Source organism: Amblyraja radiata, chromosome 1 (genome assembly GCF_010909765.2).
Source record: "Amblyraja radiata isolate CabotCenter1 chromosome 1, sAmbRad1.1.pri, whole genome shotgun sequence".
Taxonomy (NCBI): Eukaryota; Metazoa; Chordata; class Chondrichthyes; order Rajiformes; family Rajidae; genus Amblyraja; species Amblyraja radiata.
In genome coordinates, this window is record NC_045956.1 from 153,331,928 (window position 1) to 153,338,287 (window position 6,360).

Consider the following 6,360-nt stretch of genomic DNA (forward strand, 5'->3'; position numbering starts at 1 on the left):
GTCCCAAATAAAACTAACCCATTATGTCCAGAGCTAGGATGTCCCAAATAAAACTAACCTATTATGTCCAGAGCTAGGATGATTTTACTTACAATTAAAAAATAAAGCACCAATTTCAATGTAACAGATTCAAAGATGTTATTGACCCTAGGCATCTCTGTTCTCCTGGCTGTAACCTGTAGCCATAATTATGAATTTGCAATCCTCTTATTGACGATTTAGAGATAGTACTATTTTATAAGCACATGAGTAACAATGCATGTTTTCGAGAAGAGTTTTAGTGGTCAAATCTCTGCTAAAATTATGTGCTGTTCAAGACAGCCTAAATGAATTTGGTAAGATCAAAACATGTGCATGATATGCAGGAAGATTCCCAGCATGTGGATCCCAAAGAAAGGGGATCATGTCAGCAGTGAAACTTGATAATGTTTTGTATTCTCTTCAAGTTTTTATTAAAGTCTATTTTTCCATACCAAATCAATGTGGCGAGAATGTTTCCATTAGCGGGAGAGTCTAAGACCAGAGGCCATAGCCTCAGAATAAAAGGACGTACCTATAGAAAGGAGATGAGAAAGAATGTCTTTAGCCAGAGGGTGGTGAATCTGTGGCGTTCATTGCCACATACGGCTGTGGAGGCCTTCATTGGATATTTTTACAGTGATTGACAGATTATTGATTAGCAAAGGTGGGGTTATGGGGCAAAGGAGAGAAAATGGGGTTGAGAGAGAAAGATTGATCAGCTTTGATTGAATGTCTCGATGGGCTGAATGGCCTAATTCTGCTCCTAAAACTTATGAACATGATATTTTAACTGAAATTATTTGCTCCATACCATGTATCTCCAGTTTACAGCAAAACTTGTCAACTATTCTTGCTATTGCAGAAGGTTCACAAGGTTAATTCCCAGGATGGCGGGATTGTCATATGCAGAGAGAATGGAGCGGCTGGGCTTGTATACTCTGGCGTTTAGAAGGATGAGAGGGTATCTTATTGAAATATAAGATTATTAAGGGTTTGGACACACTAGAGGCAGGAAACATGTTCCCGATGTTGGGGGAGTCCAGAACCAGGGGCCACAGTTTAAGAATAAGGGGTAAGCCTTTTAGAACGGAGATGAGGAAAAACATTTTCACACAGAGAGTTGTGAGTCTGTGGAATTCTCTGCCTCAGAGGGCGGAGGAGGCCAGTTCTCTTGATGCTTTCAAGAGAGAGCTAGATAGGGCTCTTAAAGATAGTGGAGTTAGGGGAGAAGGCAGGAACAGGGTACTGATTGTGGACGATCAGCCATAATCACATTAAATAGCGGTGCTGGCCCGAAGGGCCAAATGGCCCACTCCTGCACCTATTATCTATTGTCTATGGTGGGGAACACACCAGCACCTGAGGACACTATATAATGTTTAGTTCTGCTTATCTTACACAGAATATCTCCACGTTATTTCCAATCAAGATAATAGGGAATAGGAGGAGGAAATGTTAGTTGAGTTTAAGAAACAAAGCTGATTTATGGTCCATCAAAATAATCCCCAAAATGTACTCTATAATCACTGTTTTAATATACTCTCTCATAGCTTGCAATCACTTTCTCTCCCAATTCAAACCAATTTATTTTTCAATTTGCACACTACCCTCCACTCTTGCCCCTGCACCATCTGCTCCACATTTTCAACGCAATATACGTAAAGACGTTGGTTCTAAATTATCTTCTTACATTGCATGGACCTCGTACCTCAAGGGCTATACGTATCATGGTTTTGCCAAATTATATTACAAACTTTTTAATTTATTCTTAGGGTTTGGATATCAGCAGCCAGGCTAGCGTTTGCACGCATGGAAGAAAACGAGGAGGTGACCTGTCTTCTTGAGTTACTACAATTCATGTGGTGATGATACTCTGAATTGCTATTAGGTATGGAATTTCAGGCTTTTAAATCAATGGCAAGGAATGATAATAGTTAGGATAGTACGTGGTGTTACCTTTCACCCGCTGCTCTGCCTAGGTGATCGATGTTACAAGTTTAGGTGGTGTAGAAGAAGTTTGGTTTAGTTTAGATTAGAGGTACAGCATAGACACAAGACCTCCGACCCACCGAGCCCACACCCACCTACTGACCATTGATCACCTGCTCACACTAGTTCTATATTATCTCACTTTCACATCCACTCCCTGTTCACGGGAGGCAATTTACAGAGGCCAATTAATCTACAAAACCGCACGTCTATGGGATGTGGGAGGAAGCCGGAGCACCTGCAGGAAACCCAAGTGGTCACAGGGAGAACATGCAAACTCCCTACAGACAGCATCTGAGCCCGGGTCTCTAGCGCTGTGAGGCAGCAGCTCTACTAGCTGCGCCACTATTCCCTGTTTGGCAGGTTGCTGCAGGGCTTCATGTAGTTGACATATATTTCTCAATGGACAGTGGCTTAACATTATAACTCCTCTTGTCCACTACTTTGACATCATGCATATAATGATTAAAATAAAGATATTAATAATTAGTACTGAGAAAGAGATTATATAACTGTACAAACTATTCATCTGCTGGTATATCACTGTGACCTTTTGGATAGTGAACTTCCTGATAAAGTCTTTCCAGTGCCTCTCCTTGGAACTCGGGTCACTCAAATTAAGATGGATCTTTGGCTGAATGCATCCTTTCAAATGTGTAATGCTATTTAGAATTAATCCCCACGCCATGAGTCAGCAGTTTTCTACACAATTGTTATTACAACCTTTGATTAATACTCTCTCATGCTGGTAATGTACTCTGTAATCTTGATACCTTTATGTTGGACCAGAAATGTTCCCTATCATTCTGCCTCGAGAGATGATGCCTAACCCATCAAGTTTCTCTACCACTTTTTTTTCTCTCATTTTTTCAGCATCTACATTTTCCTGTGTCTACCCAAAAATGTGTTTAATTTCCCTGTTCATGCCACATGCAGAATGCAGAATATTGGTAGTTCAGTTTAGTTTTATCCTGCACATCATTCTTCTTTCATGGTTTCATGGTTTGCACAAATACATGTTAAAATTCGAAGACATACTAGATCTGCTATATTGTGACATCAACCTCAGTTGCCCAGATTTCTTGGTTCTTGTTATATTGAATTTCCTATCAGTCGCTCTGGTGTCACTAAACCTACCCAACTTTGCTTTGTAGACTTATTTTCCCTCTTTTTGTTTTGTTTAACAAAAAAGGTTTTCCCTCATTTCAGATCTTGTGTGTGTTGTATCCATTCCAAACTAAGTATTTTATGCATGGTACAGCAAAGGATACCAGGGCTACTTGCAGTTAACTACCGAAAACCAAGGATGCCAGTTCTGGCAAACGTTGGGAAAATAAACAGGGTGTATAATCAGAATGACGGAACACAAATCTGAGGTTGTAGTAAACTACAGATTGTGCAGGAAACTACAGACTATTGGAATTTATGACGTTTTTTTTAATTGTTTGCAGTGAACTAATGTGCATTAATCACACAATGTTAATCTTGCTGCAAGCAATGAAGAATGAAAATCATCATAAATTGCAAGTTAACATAGTCAGAGGGAATTTCCGAATGTTGTCACAAACTGATATTTGTCGCCAGGTTTTTTTACCACTCTTTTTTCTCTTCTTTCTAATCTCAAAGTCCAAGTCATCCTGATTAATAGTTCTATAGCACTAACCTCCACTTGAGGTTCACAGATGCTGGCTCTACGTCTACAAACCTAAGGCTGTCAGTGTTCAGTGTTGAAACATGGTTACTACTGTCTGCAGGAAAGAAATGTCGCCCAAGCTGATTTTTCCTTCACTAGCAAATGTGCTTTCCAGCAGGGACTACTAGCCATAATTAGGAGTGAGAAACTGCCTAACACGATATTCATTTTGGTTCTCATACTATTACTCCATTAAGATTCAGCACAGAACAGGACTGAACTGTGATCTTTATTAGTAGTATGGGTCAGACCGACACCAGGATATTGGTTAATGGTCACTTTTGAAAAGAGTTCCACTTGTTTGGATAGATGAGAGATTGAAGATAGTTTTAATATCATGTTAATGTTAAATGATATCTGCAATTCAAAAGTAATGTATTCATATCACAAATTGGGAAACACCAAGTTCGTTTTTTTTAGAAATAATAAGTAAATTTGTACAATACATCCAGTGTACCATGACAATGGTGCTCTCAATCCTACATTGTTCTTATTATGGAAAAATAGAACTCACTGTGTATTTAGATAAATATCAGTCCATGCCCATTAGATTTGTCTCCTTACCCTTAAATGATCTGTGGCATTACTCATGCTAAAAGTCAAAGCCAACGCCAGGTTGAAATATATCACCCTGTCCCTCAATTTCTTTTGGTGAGATTACCAAATAGATAGGAAAGATATTTGAAATTGAAGAAAGCATGATAAAAGAACAATGGAAAACAACAGGAAAGACACCATGAATGATGAAAGGTGCAAAGCATCTTAACACATCATTGGATATTAAAATATTTAATCACAATAAATGCATATTTAAGATCAAAAGGTACGTTCCTCTAAGGCAGGTTACACTGCAGGATACAATGCCCGTCTCTATATCTAGACTCATTCATAAAGAATGGAACTTGGACATTCTAATAGTGAATAGTACAGCAGCAGATGCCATTACCTTTAGAAGGGAAACATATATTGGGAAATAGCACAGTGAATTGCTTGTGTCTTAAATGGACAGGAGTAGAAATGTGCGTACATTAGTGAACACTTTAGCAATCAAACAGGAAACCACAACTAGTAGTGACCCTAAATTGAATAGTTTAACCTACTTCATTAGGTGGAAAAGCTTAAGGAATGGATGGAATACCAGATTTGCACTCTAGCCAACTTGAGTAGTAAAATCAGGCTGCCTATAAAACTTGTGCCACACCTGATCCTGTCAGTTTCCCCATGTGCAGTTAGGATTAAAGTTGCCCCCAAAAGTATTTTCCTGGAAGGTTGAAGAATAATCATCTCCCCATCCTTTGAAGGTTCTGCCATCTGTCATTGCTGCATGTATTAAGAGTAAGAAAACAATGGTATGCTCAACATTTGTCACATCATATTTACTGAAGCTCCATTGGACTGGATTTAAGCAAAACGCATAAAACTAATCTGGGCAAGCATTAGTCAATAATAATTAAGTCTCTTTTACTCTGTATTGATTATTACACAAACAACCTTTGCATCAACTCACATCTCCTATTATTATGTTCGTCAAACCTTTAAAATTATACGGAATGCATCCAAATCCTTTTGTTAAAGGATTTAGTGAGATTTTAAACAGTAACCTTAGCCAAATGAAATTTGAAAAATAAAAAGTATTACAAATGTATTTTTACACAAGGAGTCACTCTTTTGTCTTATGGAAGAATATTAATAATTCCCTGGAAGAGAGAAAATAAAACATATATGAACAAACAACTGCTGACTGCCTCTGCACTGGTCTAAACTTATGTACTCCATCCTTGTTTTTTGGCAAATAAATAACAAAGCAAAATCACCTCCCTTAGTCAGATTACCAAGAGTTCTAGTCATAAACATCCACACACCAAAAAATTTACCTAATAACTGAATTAATTCTGTTTGGGTGTTACCTTAATCTGAAAAATGCTTTCTCTCACCAGAGTAACGTCATCTGTTGAGAGCCATTGTAAGTGACAATGATGTAATTTGGAGAACCCTATTCGTTGTGTGCAGGACTTAACTTTACGCCAAGTCTTATTTTTATTTATTTTTAGAAAATTGACACATTAACCCATCCCGATCCTTGTGCGCCAACTTTTCCAGTGTATTCAATTCAACTGTGTTTGCTTTCACAGTCCAATATATACACAACTGTTCCACAATGTCTAACAAATAACAGGCTCTCATGCATAAATAAAATCTATTTTTAAAAAAGAAAAAAAACCTATTTCCTTAAATTAAAAAATATTACTCTCAATAATCACAATGCATCACCTTCGCTAATTTTTTACAGCCTCATGCATAAAATTATAGCACTCTTTGGCAGTTGCTAATTTTAACACTACACTTTCAACACATAACAATTAGTCAATAAGTCTATGTAGGACAATGTGGAAATAAATGCATCTTAAATGCACATACACACACACACAAAGAAAAAAATAAACAATGGATTGTTTCTTCAGAATATGAAAACTGTAAACTTTGGGCTAGTTCTGCAACTTCCCCAAATTCCATGAAACATATACAATCCTTCCATAAGCGCACCTGTCAACTATTACAAAAATCACAACTTAAAACGTATAAAGCTTTTTTTTAATATCATAGTCACAGTTACCAAAAAACGAGTGAATAATTTATTACATATGCTATAATAACAT